At 38.5% G+C, this 21,761-nt stretch overlaps 1 protein-coding gene across 1 annotated transcript in view; it reads right to left on the bottom strand.

Moving 5' to 3' along the window:
* PPM1E (protein phosphatase, Mg2+/Mn2+ dependent 1E) overlaps window positions 1-21,761 on the bottom strand; it is a 194,540-nt gene that overhangs the window by 38,419 nt on the left and 134,360 nt on the right. The window lies entirely within an intron of this gene.

The raw sequence follows: 21,761 nt of genomic DNA, 5'->3' as shown, positions 1-21,761 counted from the left end.
TTTTTTTTTTTTTTTTTTTTTTTTTTTTTTTTGCGGTACGTGGGCCTCTCACTGTTGGGGCCTCTCCCATTGTGGAGCACAGGCTCCGGACGCGCAGGCTCAGCGGCCATGGCTCACGGGCCCAGCCATTCCGCGGCATGTGGGATCTTCCCAGACCGGGGCACGAACCCGTGTCCCCTGCATCAGCAGGCAGACTCTCAACCACTGTACCACCAGGGAAGCCTGAAACATACAATCTTGAAGACTGAATCAGAAAGAAATAGAAAATATGGACAGACCAATTACTAGTAACAAAATTAAATTAAATCAGTTTAAAATTAAAAACTTTTTTAATTAAAAAATTAAAATTAAAACAAAATCAGTTTAAAAAAAAAAATCCTGACAAATAAATGTCCAGGACCAGAGAGCTTCACAGGTGAATTCTACCAAACATTTAGAGAAGAGTTAACATCTATCTTTCTCAAACTATTCCAAAAATTTGGAGAGGAAGGAATGCTTCCAAACTCATTCTATAAGGTTAGCATTACCCTGACACTAAAACCAGACACCACAAAAAATGAAAATTAGAGGCCAATATCACTGATAAACATAGAAGTAAAAATCCTCAACAAAATATTAGCAAACTGAATTCAACAACACATTAAAAGGATCATACACCATGATCGAGTAGGATTTATCCCAGGGATGCAAGGATGGTTCAATATCCACAAATCAATCAACGTGATACAAACTGAAGAATAAAAACCATATGATCATCTCAACAGATGCAGAAAAGTTTCTGACAAAATTCATCATCCACTTGTGATAAAAAAAAAAAACCTCATCAAAGTAGGTATAGAGAAAATATAGCTCAACATAATAGAGGCCAACAGTTACAAACCACAGCCAACATCACAGTCAACGATGAAAACCTGAAAGCATTTCCTCTAAGATCAGGAACAAGACAAGAATGCCCATTGCCCCCACTTTTATTCAACATAGTATTGAAAGTCCTAGCCACAGAAGTCAGACAAGCAAAAGAAATAAAATAAATCCAAATTGGAAAGGAAGAAGTAATACTGTCACTATTTGCAGATGGCTTGATACTACATATAGAAAATCGTAAAGCCACCACTAAAATACAGTAAGTCCCCTACATACGCATGAGTTCTGTTCCGAGAGCACCGTCATAAGTCCAATTTGTTCATAAGTCCAACGAAGTTAGCCTAGGTATCCAACTAACACAGTTGGCTATATAGTACTGTACTGTAATAGGTTTATAATACTTTTCACACAAATAATACATAAAAAACACAAAAAATAAAGAAAACACTTTTAATATTACAGTACAGTACCTTGAAAAGTACAGTAGTACAGTACAACAGCTGGCATACAGGGGCTGGCATCAAGTGAACAGGCAAGAAGACTTACTGGAGGAGGGAGAGGAGGTGGGAGATGGTAGAGCTGAAGGATCGTCAGCAATAGGAGATGGAGGGCAAGCTGCAGTTTCACTCACACCTGACGGTGATGGCACAGGTTCTGGTTCCTTGCTGGATTCAATTCTATCTACCCTCCTGAAAAAATGATCCAGTGATGTCTGGGTAGTAGCTCTTTTTTTCTCGTCATAGATGACACAGTAGCACTGGATTGCATTCTGAATGGCGGCTGCAACCCTCATGTACCGTTCTATGTTCGGGTCCTGTGCCTCTAAAACTAACAGTGCCTGGTCAAATAAAGAAAATCCCCTTGTCATTTCCTGCATCGTGAGTCTCTTCGGTTCTTCAGTTACTACTTCTTCCTCTTGTTTCTGTGTCCTTTCTCTGGGCCTCCGATTCCACCAGGTCTTCGTTAGTTAGCTCCTCGTGTTGCACAGCAAGGAGTTTGATGAAGTCATCCTCTTGCAGATCTAGCTCCAGCTTGTCACTGAGGGTCACTAAGTTGCTGAAGACCACGTTCACATCTTTGAAAGTTTGCAACTTGAAGGTTCATATGTAGGGGACTTACCGTATACAAAGCACTCACACAACTCAACACCAACAAAAACAAACAACCTGACTAGACAATGGGCAGAGGGCCTGAATAGACATTTTTCCAAATAAGACATACTGATAGCCAACAGACACGTGGAAAGATGCTCAACATCACTCACTAATCATCAAGGAAATATAAATCAAAACCACAAAGGGATACCGTTTCATACCTGTCAGAATGGCTATCATCAAAAAGACCATGAGGGCTTCCCTGGTAGCGCAGTGGTTGAAAGTCCGCCTGCCGATGCAGGGGACAGGGGTTCGTGCCCCCGTCCAGGAAGATCCCACGTGCCGCGGAGAGGCTGGGCCCGTGAGCCATGGCCGCTGAGCCTGCGCGTCCGGAGCCTGTGCTCCGCAACAGGAGAGGCCACAACAGTGAGAGGCCTGCGTACCGCAAAAAAAAAAAAAAAAAAAAAAAAAAAGACCACGAATAACAGGTGTTGGTGAGGATGTGGAGAAAAGGGAATCTTCGTGTACTGTTGGTGGGATTGTAAAATGGTACAACCACTACAGAAAACAGTATGATGGTTCCTCAAAAAATTAAATATAGAACTGCCATATGATCCAGCAATTTCACTTCTGGGTATTTACCTTAAAAAAGTATGAATTTGAAAGCATATATATACCCTGAAATTCACTGTAGCACTTTTTACAATAGCCAAGATATGGAAGCAACCTAAGTGTCTGTCAATAAACGAATGGATAAAGAAGATGTAGTGTATATATACAATGGAATATTATTACTCAGCCATAAAAAATTGAAATTTTGCCATTGCGACAACATGAATGGATATAGAGGGTATTATGCTCAGGAAATAAGTCAAACAGAGAAAGACAAATACTGTATGATCTCAATCATATGTGGAATCTAAAAAACAAAAAACAAAAAAATGAAAACAGACTCATAGATACAGAGAACAACCAGGTGGCTGCCAGAGGGTAGGGGTGGGGGTGGGGAACAAAATAGGTGGAGGAGATAAAGAGGTAAAAACCTTCAGTTATAAAATAAATAAGCCGTGGAGATATAATACACAGCATAAGGAATACTCTTCAATAGTATTGTAATAACTGTATGGGGACAGATGGGTGCTAGACTTACTGTGGTGATCATTTCATAATGTATGCGAATGTCAAATCTCTGTAGTACACCTGAAACTAACATAATATTATATATCCAACTATATATTTTTTTTTAAAAAAAAACAGGGGCTTTACTAAGATGAAACACAATTATTCTTTGAAACACAACCAGAAATAGAACGCTGTTTAATGATTCTACTAATCCACATCACTATTTCTAGATATTACTTTAGGTCATAAGCTGTTACATATACATTCTGAATACAATATTGATATGGCCGCTGAGCCTGCGCGTCCGGAGCCTGTGCTCCGCAATGGGAGAGGCCACAACAGTGAGGGGCCTGCATACAGCAAAAAAAAAAATAATTATATATATATTCCAGGTATACAAAGTGTGAATTTCTGAAGCGTATACTAAGATCACAACTCCTTCCTTGTACAACTTTTTTTCCCTAGAGTTGATGGCTGCCTCACTTTTTCCCATTTGATTTGTTTCCAACATGCCTATCAGTGATTCTTTCCAAATGCTCCAACAACATTGTGGCACACGATTCAATGATTTTTTCCGTATGTTCAAGCAAATCAGTTTCTCTTTTTTCTCCTGGAAAACCCTGGACTCTACAGTCTTGCTGTACAAATGACACCCTGGGACTTTCTTATGGAGCTTTTCTGTGTTTGGTTTCCCATTTCCTAGATCCCTCATCTTCTTTTCTTATCAACTAGCTTTTTAGATTTTGCTAGAGTACATCCTCTGTAGTTTTACAGCTTTCTACTATCTCCCCCCCTTATCCTCCCAATGCTTCTGAGTCATATACTATCTACATGTCAGAGTTTATAATATATAAACTCTGTCCTAGAATAGTAAGCCCCCCATTAATCCTATGGATTCAATGTTCATATCAAGCCTTTTGCTATATTTTCATCACTTGGTTATCTAAAGTATGTCCTCCAGTAGTTTCTCAAGAAGGCATTAGGGAAATTATATTTTCTGAGTTTTTGCATGTTTAAAACCATTGCCTTTTCACCTGAACAACAGTTTGAGTAGATATAAAATTCTTAGGTCACACTTCCCATCCTTGAGGACTTTACATTGCTCTACTGTCTTCTGACACTGAACTTTTCTGAGAATTCTGAAACCAATTTGAATCTTTCTCCCTGTCATGTTTATTCTTTTACTCTGGAATCATTAAAAAAGTTTTTTTTGGCAGTACAATAACACTACTAGATTATGCCTTAACGTTAATTGTTCTATGTAAATTCTTCCTGACTCATTATGTGCCCTGTCAATCTATAGATTCAAATCTGCATTTGTTTTGAGCAGTTTCTTTGAAAAATACCTGTAAATATTACATTGTATTACTTGAGTTTTATTCTTCAAGGACAACAGTTATTCTCCTTTACCCATGTGCCACATCTGACACTGGGTCTTTATTCCTTTTAGACATGTGGTTAAGTTCCATTTCATTTTGTTCATTTCTTCTCAATTTTACCCTCCATGTACCTTACTGTGTTTTCCAGAAGTGTCTATTCTTTTTCCTGCTTCCAATATGCCCCTCATTTCATTGACAATTTAATTTTTCTCTTCCCCTTATTTTTCCAGCTCTGTTAGCTAAACTTCACCTTTTGCACTAACCCTTCCTTGACCTCTCTGCTTTGAGTTCTACTTTTATCAAAGAACTTGCAAGATTAATTTTTTAAAATTATCATTCAAGACAATTTATCTTATTGCAACTTTCATCAGGAATATTTTTCAATTGCCATTTATTTTATTTTTGTTTATGTCAACTTTTTAAAATTTTTATTTATTTATGTTGCCATGCTGCTCGGCATGCACGATCTTAGTTCCCTGAGCAAGGATCGAACCTATGCCCCCTGCAGTGGAAGTGCAGGGTCTCAACAACTCGACTACCAGGGAAGTCCCTACTTCAACTTTCTAAAATTGTAATCTCTTTATATAAAATCCCTGCTGGTTCCTTTATGATAATAATCTATAAATGAAGTACGTTTTTCCTGGACCAGCTCTTCATAAGACGTTCATGTAGCTCAGAATGAAGTTTCTGAGGACCCAAGGTTGTGTGAGGGAGTTATTTTATTCTTGACTTCTCCCTAGCCAACAAAGCTGCTAATGATACAGAATCTCTTGGGACTTCCCTGGCTGCGCAGAGGTTAAGAATCCGCCTGCCAATGCAGGGCACATGGGTTTAAGCCCTGGTCCGGGAAGATCCCACATGCCGTGGAGCAACTAAGTCAGTGAGCCACAACTACTGAAGCCTGTGCACCTAGAGCCCGTGCTCTGCAACGAGAAGCCACGACAATGAGAGGCCCGCGCACCACAACGAAGAGTAGCCCCCGCTCGTCGCACCTAGAGAAAGCCCGCACACAGCAACAAAGACCCACACAGCCAAAAATAAAAACAAATAAATACATTTTTTAAAAATATGGTGTATTTCCAATTCCTCACTCAACTTACCCTCTTTCCTTTCTTGGTGCCAAACTAGGTATTGAGGAGTCCCTGCTGGTAGCCTGTGAAAGGTTCCAAAATTATTTTTGCCCCCACAAAGAATACCACCTTTTCTGGAGCATACACCTTACTGGCTTTCACTGAGGTCTTCAGATGAAAGCATTCTATCTCATCATTTTCTGAAACCCACTTGGTCTTTGTTGCATTTGGTAGCCCTTAATTTTCTGATGTGGTGTTAACAGATACATCCTACTCTTACTGAAGATGGAGTTTGTATTTTTCTTTCTTGTTCATCCTCCTTCTTCTTTTTCCTGGCGATTTCTGAGAGAAGCAGACAATGTCATTGTTATTCTACTATTTTAAAGTCTGTAATGAGCCCTTACTTTTTTTTTTTTATCACTCTCTGAACTGCTTTTCAGACAGAGAGTGATAATTACTCACATAATATTGAGGCACATGCATTAAGTCTATCTTGATTCTTGACTATGGCAAACAAGACAAAATAATACTTTCTTGAGGAGTGCATATTCAATGAGTTGAATCAAATACATTCAACTATGAAGCATAATAAATTAGGCAAAGAAATGATTCCAGAAGGAAAATTGATGTGTGAGAAAAATCTGTAATTCTAAACTCCTATTCTATGCTACTTAATTTATGCTATGACCCTGTATTAGGCATTTTGCCCTCAGATTCTTCTCTGTAAACTTAAAATCTTTAGTTATTTGTTGCATGTATTTTGGATGGAATGTTGAGATCCTGTTTAAATATAAATGTGTAGCAACTGAGTAATACTGAGAGTAAATATCAAATCAACCAAAATTTATAAAGTGTTTATAATTACCTTTTATTCTCCTTCCTGCCCTCTAAATTATTCCAATAAGCCCAAGGAAAACTGAAGCCAGGCAAAATCTGTAGCAGGTTGTAGATTCCTTCTTTCTAGTCTGTACAGCTAACATATGTGCAAAACCAACTGCATTCACCAGAATTTAAATAAATCACCAAGGAGAAAAAGCTGTAATTTACTTTCCTACTTTATTTTAATCCACATGATTATATAGAAATTCCAACAAATAGTCTTGCGAATACCTGCTTCTTTTTTTCTTAGTATTTATTTATTTGGTTGCTCCGGGTCTTAGTAGCGGCAGGCGGGCTCCTTGGTTGCGGCTCACAGGCTCCTTAGTTGCAGCTTGCCAGCTCCTTAGTTGCAGCACATGGGTTCCTTAGTTGTGGCATGCAAACTCTTAGTTGCGGCATGCACATGGGATCTAGTTCCCTGACCAGGGATTGAATCCAGGCCCCCTGCACTGGGAGCGTGGAGTCTTAACCACTGCCCCACCAGGGAAGTCCCGTACTTGGTTCTTATAAATTGTGATCGAACCTCAAATAAATTCTTAGGACAGAGGTAGGAAGAAATTTTCCTGATACTGAAAATAATGACAATTTATCCCATTAAGATCTTCCAAACTTACCAGAATTTGAAATGATGAGTTGAGATTAGGTAAGTTAATTTCTCAATGACATATATAAACAAAATAACATGGTAACATAAATAAATACAGCAGTGTTTCATATTAGTTTTGTGACAACTTACATCCAGCCAGAAACATAATAAGTAACTTAACTTTCAAAGGTAATTGCTTATATTGCTTCACTCTGTGAAGTAAATAAGGAAGCAATTGCTTTTGAGGGTATTAAATGCTTTTTGCTTTCTCAGTATTCTATGATGAAAATTTTCAAATGTACAGAAAAGTTAAAAGAATTTTACAGTAACTATTCACAATCTCATCACTTAGATTCTTCCATTAATATTTTGCTACCCATCTATTTACTGATCAATCCATCAATCCATCTTATTTTTTATGTTTTAAAGCAACATGCTGATATCAGTATACTTACCCTTAAATATTTTAATATGCATATTACTAACTAGAATTCAATATCTGTTCTAGCAAAATCTACATACAATAAAATACACAAATCTTATATGTATTTTCACTGAATTTCAACAAGTGCATGTACCTATGTAACTCTCCTACAAAGCTACAGGACATCATCAGTACTCAAGAAAGTTCCTTCATGCTCCTTTTCAGTTATTCTCCACCCCCAGCTTCCCACTAGTCTCACTTTTCACACCACAGATTAGTTGCATCTCTTCTTGAACGTAATATAAACAGACTCATAAAACCATGTACTTTTTGTTTGGCTTGGTTTTTTGGGGTTTTTTGTTTTTGTACGTGGGCCTCTCACTGTTGTGGCCTCTCCCGTTGCAGAGCACAGGCTCCGGACACGCAGGCTCAGCGGCCATGGCTCACGGGCCCAGCCGCTCCGCAGCATGTGGGATCTTCCTGGACGGGGCACGAACCCACGTCCCCTGCATCGGCAGGCGGATTCTCAACCACTGCGCCACCAGGGAAGCCCCATGTACTTTTTTATGTAAGTCTTCTTTCACTCAGCAAAATGTTTTTGAGATTCATCCATATTATTGTACATTGACAGTCCATTCCTTTTTATTGCTGAGAAGTTTTCCATTGTGTTAATATACTGCAGTTTATGAAAGAAACTGAAGATGACACAAACAGATGGAAAGATATACTGTGTTGATGGATTAGAAGAATTAATACTACTAAAATGACCATACTACTCATAACAATCTACAGATTCAATGCAATCCCTACCGAAAATACCAAGGGCATTTTTCACAGAACTAGAATAAGTAATTTTAAAATTTGTATGGAAACACAAAAGACCCTGAAGAGTCAAAACGATCTTGAGAAAGAAGAACAGAGCTGGAAGAATCATGCTGTCTGACTTCAAACTATACTACAAAGCTACAGTCATCAAAACAGTGTGGTACTGGCACAAAAACAGAGACATAGATCAATGGAATAGAACAGAGAGACCAGAAGTAAGTCCACACACTAATGATCAATTAACCTATGACAAGGGAGGCAAGACTCTACAATGGAGAAAAGACAGACTCCAATAAGTGGTGCTGGGAAAACTGGACAACTACAGGTAAAAGAATGAAACTAGAACATTCTCTAACACCATATGCAAAAATAAACTCAATATAGATTACAGACCTAAATGTAAGACTGGAAACCATAAAACTCCTAGAAGAAAACATAGGCAGAACACTCTTTGACATAAATCATAGCAATAGTTTTTTGAATCTGCACCCTAAAGCACTGGAAAGAAAAGCAAAAATAAACAAATGGTACCTAATTAAACTTAAAAGCTTCTGCACAGCAAAGGAAGCCACTGACAAAATGAAAAGACAACCTACTGAATGGGAGAAAATACTTTCAAATGATGTGGCTGATAAGGGGTTAATATCCCAAATATATAAGCAGCTCATACAATTCAACATCAAAAAAACAAACAACCCAATAAAAAAAATGGGCAGAAGACCTGAATAGAATTTTTCCAAAGAAAACATACAGATGGCCAACAGGTGCATGAAAAGATGCTCAACATCACTAGTAATCAGACAGATACAAATTAAAATCACAATGAGATACCACCTCACACCTATCAGAATGGCTATCATCAGAAAGAACACAACAAATGTTGGTGAGGACGTGGAGAAAAGGGAACCCTCGTACACTTTTGGTGGGAATGTAAATTGGTGCAGCCACTGTGAAAAACAGTATGGAGGTTTCTCAAAAAAACTAAAAATAGGGACTTCCCTGGTGGTGCAGTGGTTGGGAATCCGCCTGCTGATGCAGGGGACATGGGTTCAAGCCCTGGTCTGGGAAGATCCCACATGCCACGGAGCAACTAGGCCCGTGTGCCACAACTACTGAGCCTGTGCTCTACAGCCCACGAGCCACAACCACTGAGCCCGCGTGCCACAACTATTGAAGCCCGTGTGCCTACAGAGCCTGTGCTCTGCAACAAGAGAAGCCACCACAATGAAATGCCCACGCACCACAACGAAGAGTAGCCCCCGCTCGCCACAATTTGAGAAAGCCCACACGGAGCAATGAAGACCCAACTCAGCCAAAAATAAAATAAATAAATAAATTTTTAAAAAATATTTATTTATTTATTTGGCTGTGCCAGGTCTTAGTTGCGGCATGCGGGATCTTTAGTTGCAGCATGCGAAGTCTTACTTGCAGTATGTGGGATCTAGTTCCCTGACCAGGGATCGAACCCAGGCCCCCTGCACTGGGAGCGCAGAGTCTTAGCCACTGGACCACCAGGGAAGTCCCTGAATAACTTGTTTTAAGTACACATTTATTTTATACATTTGAACTTATAACATTTACTATCATAAAGTCAATTCCAGGGACTTCACTGGTGGCCCACCGGTTATGAATCTGCCTGCCAATGCAGGGAACACGGGTTCAATCGCTGGTCCGGGAAGATTCCACATGCTGTAGAGCAAGTACGCCTGCAAGCCACAACTACTGAAGCCCACCTGCCTAGAGCCCATGTTCCGCAACAAGAGAAGCCGCCGCAACAAGAGAAGCCACCGCAACAAGAGAAGCCACCACAAGAGAAGCTACTGCAATGAGAAGCCCGCGCACCACAATGAAGAGTAGCCCCTGCTCGCTGCAACTAGAGAAAGCCCATGCGCAGCAACTAAGACGCAAAGCAGCCAAAAATTTAAAAATAAATAAATAAATAAAAAGTCAATTCCATTAGAAAATGAGGTTGGTTTAATTAAATACTTTAAACCTGAAGTTGTAGATATTGTTGCAAAGTTCTATCAGCCTTGATATCTAGCTTTCTTATTCTATTTTGTTTTTGTTATGTTGTACTGAAGACAATCCAATTTTGACCATGTAAATAGTCCATTTACCATGTAAATGGTAACAGTTTTTCCTTAAATGGGCTTCTTCTAAAATCTCAAGCTACTCTTCAATTAAATACAAGTGGCAAAGTTTATTAGGAGATGAACACAAACACAAAATAATCTGGCAGCACAATTAATTGGTTGTGGTCTCTAAGGGAATTAACATTTGTGTTTCTTCATTATAACTTTTAGATAGCATATATAAAAACCAAAAATATATGTACAAACATATATAAATATATTTTTAACTATATAAAAAATCAAAAATACAAAAGGACTTATAATAAAAAGCAGCAGTCCTTTTCCCTCTTCTTTTAGTTCTAGTCAATCAGAGATAACCTAGAAGTAATCCAACTGTCCCATCAATAGGGCACTGGTTAAATACAATGGAACACAATGCATTAAAAAGCCAGGGAATTCCCTGGCAGTCCAGTGGTTAGCACCCTGTGCTTCCACTGCAGGGGGCACAGGTTCAATCCCTGGTTGGGGAAGTAAGATCCCACAAGCTGCGTGGCACAGCAAAAAAAAAAAAAAAAAAAAGCCAGTAAAAAGAATTAAGGTAAACCTATATATTCTGCTGCAGACAGATGTCCAAGATATATTGTTAAGAGAAAGAAGCAAGTAAGAGAATCAGTATTTTAAAAAGGGATTTAGGTGTTGACATGTACACACACTTCTAAATAACTGGACAGCAGTAGTAGGAAATCAAAAGTTTCACTTTTCTGTATTATTTGAATTTGTAATCATAACATAATATTACTTTTAGAAATAAAATAAATAAATCAATGGCATAACCAGGAAGCCTGACAGTTTTTATTATATGAGCTATCTAGAAGTCCTAGGTGACATAGTGGCTAGGGTTTGAGAATCATCTCCTCCAAGAATCAATCCAATCGTGTCCTATATCTCAGTCACCTCAAAACGCCAACATCTCCCAGGTAATCCCTTATATCACAGTCTCTCATCTCCATTAAGCTCTGTATGTCCCTTAAAATAATCCAGACTCAACCTCCCCAACGCTTCCACTGTGCTCTCTGGAACTAAAGGTCTATCGTTAACAAATCTCATGTCTTCAGCCTCTTCTCTGAGTATTCCATTCCTTTCACCTTCTTGCATTACCGATACTTGACTCCCTTGAAGATACTGTTTTCCTTGAGCCCTCTCAGTTTTTTCTTTCATCCTTGTATCACCTGGCCTTGAGATAGGTTAGATGTGTTTCTTGCTTGTCATTGCCACCTACCTTCTCCCTAAAACCCTTTACAACTACGCTGTTGGACTATTTCATTCACTACCTACTACCATCAGTCTTCAGCAGACCTCCATATCATATGGTCTCATTACTCAAATATTTAGCACCTACATTACTGTCCTTCCACCACAGCTCTTATAAGTTTTTAGTGATTTCAGTGTTTACAAAGATGATCCTTCCAACATTCAGAGATCTGAGATGGGCCTCCTCACCTCCAATGATCTTGTCCTCCACTTCAAGTCAGTCCCATGCTCATCCCCTAGGCCATGTCATTACTAAGAACCTTCATAATACCCATTTCAAGCATCCCACTCTCCATCTACCAGCTCCTACCTTTCCAAGTCACTCCCTACAGAATATGGACGTCAACAGTTTAACTCCACCAGGACCTTTAGTCCATGTTCCCTACAGTCTTCACTACTCTCCTTTCTCGGTGCATCCTTATAATAACCCCCTTGCGTAAATTCTCAAGTCACTTATCCTTCTGCCAAACCCACTTTGTAAAATCCTGGTTAACTCCAACTCTCTCCTTACTCCAGCCATCACACAAACAGCCAAATGTGACAAAAGTAAACTTCAAACATACTGACTTGTCTTCCTTTAACTCATGACCACTAACTTTAAGAGGGCCCTTAATGTTGCTTAACGACTTACTATATATTTTCTAAATCAGCTTACTCTCTCTTCCTTCCCTCTCCTCATTCTCATTGAGAAAACAAATGATTAGAACTCACATAAGCTCCCATCACATAAACTATGTACACCTGTAACTGTAAGCGCTTTCTCCCTATTACAATGATAAAACTGTCCGTGCTCCTACATAAGGCCATCTCTTCCACTTATCTACCAGATTCCATCCCCTCTAAAACCACCAAGGATATTACTCCTGCAATTTTCTTCTCATATTATCAATTTTTCTCTCTGTAAATCAGCCCCAACAGTATAAAGTACCTCCAATGTTAAAATACAAGTTTCTTGACCAAAATCTCACCTTCCCAGCCAATGTTCCATTTCTCTGCTGCCTGTTACAACCAAATTTGAAAGAGCAATTTGTATTTGCTGTCTCTTTCTCTATTCCGTTGTCTCTTTTTAAAAAATTGTTATTGTGTTAAAATACACATAACATTAAAACTTACCATTTTAAGTGTGCAGTTCAGTGGTATTAAATACATTCACAATGTCATGCAATCATCACCACCATCAATCTCCAGAACTCTTCTCACCTTGCAAAACTGAAACTCTATACTCATAAAATGCCCCACAACAAATCTCCTATCTCCCCATTCCCTCCTCCCCCAACCCTTGGCAACCACCATTCTACTTTCTGTCTCCATGATTTTGACTACAGTAGTACCTCATATAAGGGAAATCATACAGATTTCTCTTTTTGTGACTGTCCTCAAGGTTCATCCATGTTGTAGCATGTCAGAATTTCATTCCTTTTTAAGGCTGAACAATGTGCCATTGTTTACCACATTTTGCTTGTCCATTCATCTGTTGATGGACACTTGGGTTACTTCCATATTTTAATTACTGTGAAAAATACTGCTATGAACATAGGTGCACAAATATCTCTTTGAGACCTTGCTTTCAATTCTTTTGGGTACTTCTAATATGGTAATTCTACTTTTAATTTTTTTGAGGAACTATCATACGGTTTTCAACAGCAGCTGTACAATTTTACATTCCTATGAACAGTGCACAAGGGTCCCCATTTCTCCATATCCTCACCAACACCTGTTATTTTTTGTTTTCTTTTCAATAGCAGCCATCCTAATGGATGTGAGGTTGTATCTCATTATAGTTTTGATTTGCATTTCCCTAATAATTAGTGATGTTGAGCATATTTTCACGTGCTTATTGGCCATTTGCTTATCTTCTTTGAAGAAATGTCGATTCAAGTCCTTTGCTCATTTTTGAATTGGGTTTGTTTTGTTGTTGTTGAGTTTTCGGAGTTCTCTATGTACTCGGGATATTAATTCCTTATCAGACAGATGATTTACAAATATTTTCTTCCACTCTGTCGGTTGCTTTTTTACTCTGTTGATAGTATATTTTGATGCACAAGATTTTTAATTTTTATAAAGTCCAATTTGTCGATTTTTTCTTTTGTTGCCTATGCTGTTGGTGTCATATCCAACATATCATTGTAAAATCCCGTGTTGTAAAGCTTTTGCTCTAGATTTTCTCCTAGGAGTTTTACTGTTTTAGGTCTCACATTTTAGTCTTTGATCCATTTTTAAAAATTAATTAATTTTATTTTTGGCTACGTTGGGTTTTTATTGCTGCACTCAGGCTTTCTCTAGTTGCGGCGAGCGGGGGCTACTCTTCGTTGCGGTGCGCAGGCTTCTCATTGCGGTGGCTTCTCTTGTTGCAGAGCACAGGCTCTACGTGCGCAGGCTTCAGTAGCTGTGGCTTGCGGGCTCTAGAGCACAGGCTCAGTAGTTGTGGCGCATGGGCTTATTGGCTCTGCGGCATGTGGGATCTTCCCAGACCAGGGCTCGAACACGTGTCCCCTGCATTGGCAGGCAGATTCTTAACCACTGCACCACCCGGGAAGTCCCCTTTGATCCATTTTGAGTAAACTTTTGTCTATGGTGTTAGGTAAGGGTCCAACTTCATTCTTTTGCATGTGGATATCCAGTTTTCCCAGCACCATTGTTGTAAAGACTTTCCTTTGCCTTTTGAATGATCTTGACACCCTTTCCAAAATAATTTCACCATATATGTGAGGGTTTATTTTTCGGCTCTCTATACTATTCCATTGGTCTTTATATCTGTCTTTATGCAGTACCACACCATTTTGATTACTGAAGCATTACAGTAAGTTTTAAAAATTACGAAATATGAGTCCTCTGATTTTGTTCTATTTTTTCCCCCAAGTTTGTTTTAGCTATTTGGGATGCCTGGAGATTCACATGAATTTTAGGATAGCTTTTTCTATTTCTGCAACAAACATAATTGGGATTTTGATAGGGATTGCATTGAATCTGTATTTCACTTTGGGTAGATATCTTAATAATATTACATATTCCAATCCACAAGCATGGGATTTCTTCCCATTTATATGTCTTCTTTAATTTCTTTCAGCAATGTTTTGTAGTTCATTATAAAAGTCTTTCACCTCCTCGGTTAGATTAATTCCTAGGTATTTTATCATTTTTGATGCTATGGTGAATGAAAATGTTTTTGTAATTTCCTCTTCAGATTGTTCACATATAGAAATGCAATTGATTTTTGTGTTGACTTTGTATTCTGCTACTTTGCAGAATTCATTTATTAATTCTAACACGTTGTTGGTTTTTTTTTTTTGGTGGAACCTTTTGGGTTTTCTACGTATAAGCGCATATCATCTGTAAACATATCATTTTACTTCTACATTTCCAATATGAATGTCTTTTATTTCCTTTTCTTGTCTAATTGCTCTGACTAGAACATTCAGTACTACGTTGAATAGAAGTGGTGAGAGTGGGCAGTGCTATGTTGACTAGAAATAGCGGTAGCTCTGCTCTTATTTATGGCTCCGTTAGAATGCCTGGGGTCTTAATGATACCAACATCCCAGTTTACTTAGAATAAAATTTAGATCTCATGACTATAGCTTATAAAAACAATGCCTTTTTTTTTTTTTTTTTTTTTTTTGCGTTGGGTCTACGTTGTTGGGAGTGGGCTACTCTTCGATACGGTACATGAGCTTCTCATCATGGTGGCTTCTCTTGCTGCAGAGCACAGGCTCTAAGGTGCACAGGCTTCAGTAGCTGTGGCTTGCGGGCCCTAGAGCGCAGGCTCAGTAGCTGTGGCGCATGGGCTTATTAATTACACTGCGTCGTGTGAGATCTTCCTGGACCAGGGCTTGAACCCGTGTCCCCTGCATTAGTAGGCGGATTCTTAACCACTGAGCCACCAGGGAAGTCCCAAAACAATGTCTTTTCTATATTTTATCTAGATTTAGACCTTGAATTCAAGAAGCAAAGATCCACCTGAATCTGAATCTTTGAAAGTATCTAAATAAATGTTTCTTATTCAGTTTGTAAAAAGCTATTTTAGGAAATTTATGGTAGGTAAAAAGCACCAAACTAAAATTGTAAATTAAACATGATAAGTCATAATGAGATAGTACAGCATTAAATCCAGCCTTACGTGAAAGAGGATTTTCTTTTACTTGACACAAATTCCAGTCATCTAAGTAATCTCTACCTGATAAAGGAATATGCCCTTAGGAATTCTACCAGTTTAAATAGTTCAATTTCTGAAGGACCTAATTTTAAATAAGCCTTAAATATGCACCAAACCCCAAGACAGTTGGCAGCTTCAGAAAAGCTTAATTACCCTTATTCTTTTAACCATCCAAAGAAACCAATCCAGTGACTACAGTACTTATTACCTGCTGTGAGCACAGTCAAATGGATTCCCCACTGTTAAATTCAGAAAATAAACTAGGGAAGAAGGAGAAAAAAGAAAAGAAATAGCAATGTTGATGGGGGAAGTAACAAAATATAGCAACCAGCGACAAAATGACAATCTCACACTGGCTTTTGGTACTGAGAGAGATCTGAGAAATTATTTTCAGGAATTACATGAAAAACATCTAGGAAAAAACCTTTGTTCATAGTGGTATAATTTGAATTTGAAATGATCTGGTAAGGTCAATAAATAAAAACTGAAAAAACTTAAAAAACATGGTCATAATTTTTTTTTTTTTTATTTTGGCAGAAGAACCGTAACAGTACAAAGCATGTGTTATTCTCATAACGAGAAGAAGAAATAATTGGCACTAGACACTGGAGCAGGGCTCAAAATCATTCCGCTTTCCAGCTATAGCTTCCCTTCTGAAGTCACCATAAAATCGGTCTGTGCTGTTTAAGTTAAACCAAGAGTAGTGGCATCAAGCTGAACGAATCTGATCGCAGAGAGCTACCGCCTATTTTAAAATGGTTTCTGGAAAGACGTCTCCTTAATGGAAATGCTGAATTATAACCTTAACCATAGCAGCACCTCTCGGCATCGGCTCAGGAAAAACTATCGTAGAAGTAAATGGACTGAATGGATGCTATATTTAAAAAGTGCTATAATTCTCTAGCTAGGAAAACAAATATGAACAAATAGACAATAGCAACAATTACAATAGTAATAATAAACTCTAGGTCTCACGAGAAAAAAAAAAATCTTAACACATCAGGTATACCCTTTAATTTCCAGTGAATATAGATAGTTCTTATAGTTACTGAAGGAATCTCTGTCAACTAGCTAATTAGTGGTATGTCATATATTTGTATCCTACTTTACGTATAAAAGTGTTTTTCACATGTATTATCTTGGTTATCCCTTATCAAACCCTGTGGGGTAGGTATAATAGGTATTAAAACATAAAATCAGAAGGAAGCATAGATGTAGTCAACCTTCAATTTTTAGGTAGGAATTCTTTCTATAGTATCCATAACATCTGATTAATTAGCTTCTATTATAAAATTTATTTAGCAACAGGGAATTATCAAAGGCTTACGAAGAATGAACAAGGCTTAACTGAATATTTACTTAAATAGGATCAGGAAAACAGGGCAATAGAAAATTCTACCTCTATCAGCTATTTTCTGTTTATTGAGAATTTATTATGTGCCAGGCATTGTCTTTTTGTATATGATCTCATTTAATCCTTACAACAACCTGTAAGGAGCAGCTATTAACTGCTTAATTGAAATATTTTGCTAGAAATTATTTTTTCCCAAACTATTTAATGGCCTTTAAAATCTATTTAAATGGAGCACCTCTGAGAATGCATGTTGAATAGCAGGCATAGCTGGAGATAAGATATGATTATTCCCATTTTATAGATATGAAAAATGAGTTAGGTAAATTAGTCACACTTACAAAGTAATGGGACAGAACCTAGAACACAGATCTTCAATCCACTAGTCCAATACTATTCCATTCCATATTGCAAAGTAAATAAACTACAATGCATTTTAATAGAGATAAACATTTTAAAGTCCCTTGAATTTACAACAAAAATAAAACTATTTGGGATATAATAATAGTGTTTAACACAGCCAACTCTGAGTTGAGTGAGAGTTATAAAGATGTGAAACTCAGGACTTCTCAAATTAACTACCTAGTGACCATACGTGATTCAATACAGTCTTTGGTCATTGCAACTACTGATACGATATACTTGTGGATTACTACAAACTCAGGCATAAACAAAGCCTGTCTCCCTGTCCCTTCTCTCTTTTTTCCTCCCTCCTCCCCGCTCTCTCTCATATACACACACCACAAAATGACAACCTTTGATGCTGAACAGTGAATAATCATGGAAGATACGGAGAAATGTCAAAAATCTAGATTTAAATTAACTTTGTCACAGATTATGTGTACTTTTAGTGAGTACAGTCTATAGAAAATCATAAAGTGGACAAAGCTTTCTCAAAAATCAGGTTTTGTTCACGTTATCTCTGTATCAAAATCTGTTCGACATGACTTGAGCAGATTACATCCTATCAACATGACTTATCACTGGTAACATTAACCTTGACCACTTGGTTAAGACAGTGTTTGCCAGGTTTCCCCGTACATTTTCATTTGGACGTGAGTCAGCCCTCAAGGCAGGGACAGGGTTAACTCACCTCCTGGAAAAGGGCACTTCACTTCTGTGTATTCTTCTAAAAAACCTGTAACACCAGTCTAGCCATTTAGAAAACATTATCAGATAAATCCAGTTGAAGAACATTCTATAAAACACCTGGCCAGAGTTCCTTAAGACTGTCAAGGTCACAGGAAACAAGGAAAGACTGAGCAACTGTCATAAACCAGAAGAGACTAAGGAGACATGATGATTAAATGTAATACGGTAGCCTGGATTGGGTCCTGGAACAGAAAAGGGACATTAGCAGAAAAACTATGAAGTGGACTTCATATTAAATCTGGATTTTATTTAATAGCAATGTACCAGTTCTGGTTTCTTAGTTTTGTCAAAGGTATAATGGTTATGTAAGATGTAGGGAAAACTGAGTAAGAGGTAGATGGTAATATTATCTTAATAGCTTCTTGTAAATCTAAAATTATTAAAAACAAAAAAATTTATTTAAAAAAAAATCTGCTCAAGGTTACATACTTATAAGCTCACTCATTACCTTGCTGACCGTGTCCTACAATTCTACGCTTTCTTCAGTCCACTCTAGTCATACTGGCCTCCTTGTAATTTCTCAAACATACCCATCATGCAGTCACTTCAGGCCCTTTGTTCCTTGCATCATTTCCTCTGCCTGGAATGATCCTTCAGATACTCATATGGCTCATACCCTGACTTCCTTCAAGTCACCATCAAATGTAACGTTATTAAAGGGGAGTTTTCTTACCCACTCTGTATGAAAAAAACAGCTCCTTACCATTTTTCTTATTACTTATTTGTGAATGTATTGTCTGTCCACAGGGACACAGTCAGTTTTGTTCACTGCTTTTGTCTCCATTACCTAGAACAGTACCTAAAAACAGGTTTTAAAACTCCTTCATGGGTATCTGCCTCTTAACAAGAACAAAACCTTAAATCAAAGGAACAAACCTCTTGTGCTGTAATTTCAGATATCATTATTAACCAGTAGAAGTATTTCAAAATAGAACAGCCTTCAAACCACCCCCTGAAATCACGCATAGATTGTTGCTTACTTCATCTGGTCCTAAGGCCCACACTATTCTTTAGTACACAGGAAGTGGTTAAAGGTTATCCGCTATTCTTGTGTTACAATGAAAACTGAGGGAAGAAATGTAGAGAGACATTTAAATTAATATGATCAGAGCCAAAGCAGGAAATTAAAGCTGTTTTTCTGAATATGTACATTATGGAGAGGATACTCTCAAACAAATAACTTTGGGACAGTGATATGTTTCAATATGAAGGGCTCATATCTAAAACTAATTTCTCAGATTTGATAGGAGTACGTTATTCAGACAATAATGGTGCCAAATTATATTATATTCTTAAATTTCTTTAATTTGTTAAAATTAAATCTTTAATGTCAGATTTTAACTTGGATGACAAAAGCCTAAAAGCTAGTTTTAGTTCAGACGCTCAAATTAAAATCTACCTGTTTCTAACGCATATCGTACAGCATGTGGCATTGTATCTCATCTGCACCTACAGCTAAGCATCACAAACTCAAAGTGTTCTTGCATCAGCAAGCCAACTGCTTCCACTATATCACATTCCCACTCTCTGCCAAACTGTTTACGCATCAGGCAAAATGCTAAAAATGAACTAAAATGGGTTCTCAGAAACAATTAAGGTTTACAGTTAAGGTCCAGTTACAACTGTCTTCATTACAATTAAGGTCCAAGATATAGTACAGCTCAGATGAACTCAAAGGTATCAAGATAACTGGAACTACTAACAAATCTGTCCCAGCCCACATATTCCAAGTTATTAAAATGAGAGAAAAGCTTGATTAATCATTCATTTATTCAACTAATATTTACTAAGTGCCTGCAAAACATGATAGAATGATCCCTTTTTGTGCTGTGGGGCATAGAAAAATATATAACCCAGTGGTTAAGAATCCACCTGCCAATGCAGGGGACACGGGTTCGATCCCTGGTCTGGGAAGATCCCACATGCCACGGAGCAACTAAGCCCATGCGCCACAACTACTGAGCCTGCACTCTAGAGCCTGCGAGCCACAACTACTGAGCCCATGCGCCACAACTACTGAAGCCCGTGCGCCTAGAGCCCGCACTTGGCAACAAGAGAAGCCACCGCAGTGAGAAGCTCATGAACCACAACGAAGGGTAGCCCCCGCTCGCCACAACTAGAGTAAGCCAGACAGCAGCAAGGAAGACCCAACGCAGCCAAAAATAAAGAAAATAAATTTTTTAAAAAAAGTGGTTTACAGTCCATTAAAATAATTAAGACTTGGGCTTCCCTGGTGGTGCAGTGGTTGAGAGTCCGCCTGCCGATGCAGGGGACACGGGTTCGTGCCCCGGTCCAGGAAGATCCCACATGCCGCAGAGCGGCTGTGCCCGTGAGCCATGGCCACTGAGCCTGCGCGTCTGGAGCCTGTGCTCCGCAACAAGAGAAGGCCGCAACAGTGAGAGGCCCGCGCACCATGATGAAGAGTGGCCCCTGCTCGCCGCAACTAGAGAAAGCCCTCGCACAGAAACGAAGACCCAACACAGCCAAAAATAAATAAATAAATAAATAAATTTAAATAAAAAAAAATGGGCAGAATAACTAAATAGACATTTCTCCAAAGAAGAGAGAAAGATAGCCAAGAGGCACATGAAAAGATGTTCAACATCGCTAATTATTAGAGAAATGCAAATCAAAACTACAAGGAGATATCACCTCATACCAGTCAGAATGGCTATCAGCAAAAAATCCACAAACAGTAAATGCTGGAGAGGGTATGGAGAAAAGGGAACCCTTTTGCACTGTGGGTGGGAATGTAAGTTGGTACAGCCACTATGGAGAACAGTATGGAGGTTCCTTAAAAAACTGAAAATAGAGGTACCATATGACACTGCAATCCCACTCCTGGGCATATATCTGGAGAAAAACATGGTCCAAAAGGATACATGCACCCCAATGTTCACTGCAGCACTATTTACAATAGCCAAGATATGGTGGCTTCCTGCTTTAGAATGCAAACTCAGTGAAAACATTATCTTTTTATTCACTGCTTATCCATAGTGTCTGGTAAATAGAACTGAAATATTTGTTGACTGGCTGAATGAATGAATAGGACATGGTCTCTTCTCTTCAGAATATCAGAGACTTCTGGGGAGGATACCCTAGTTAGATAATCTTTATACAAAATTAAGACAGACTTACATGTTAGATGCAATAGAAATCCAAAAGATGGCTATAGGACAGTTTCCTGCAACAGGTGGGTAACAAAACATTAACATATGTTTTACTTTGTTTCTTAAGTTCAGCTTGTTCTTTTCCTCAAGGTAAAAAAAAAAAAAAAAAAAAAAAGGGCTTCCCTGGTGGCGCAGAGGTTGAGAGTCCGCCTGCCGATGCAGGGGACACGGGTTCGTGCCCCTGTCCGGGAAGATCCCACATGCCGCGGAGCGGCTGGGCCCGTGAGCCATGGCCGCTGAACCTGCGCATCCCGAGCCTGTGCTCCGCAACGGGAGAGGCCACAACAGTGAGAGGCCCGCGTACCGCAAA

The sequence above is a fragment of the Aethalodelphis obliquidens genome, unplaced genomic scaffold (genome assembly GCF_003676395.1).
Source record: "Aethalodelphis obliquidens isolate GAN/ISIS:26980383/991018 unplaced genomic scaffold, ASM367639v1 scaffold58, whole genome shotgun sequence".
Lineage (NCBI taxonomy): Eukaryota > Metazoa > Chordata > Mammalia > Artiodactyla > Delphinidae > Aethalodelphis > Aethalodelphis obliquidens.
This window is presented reverse-complemented; position numbering and strand designations above follow the sequence as displayed.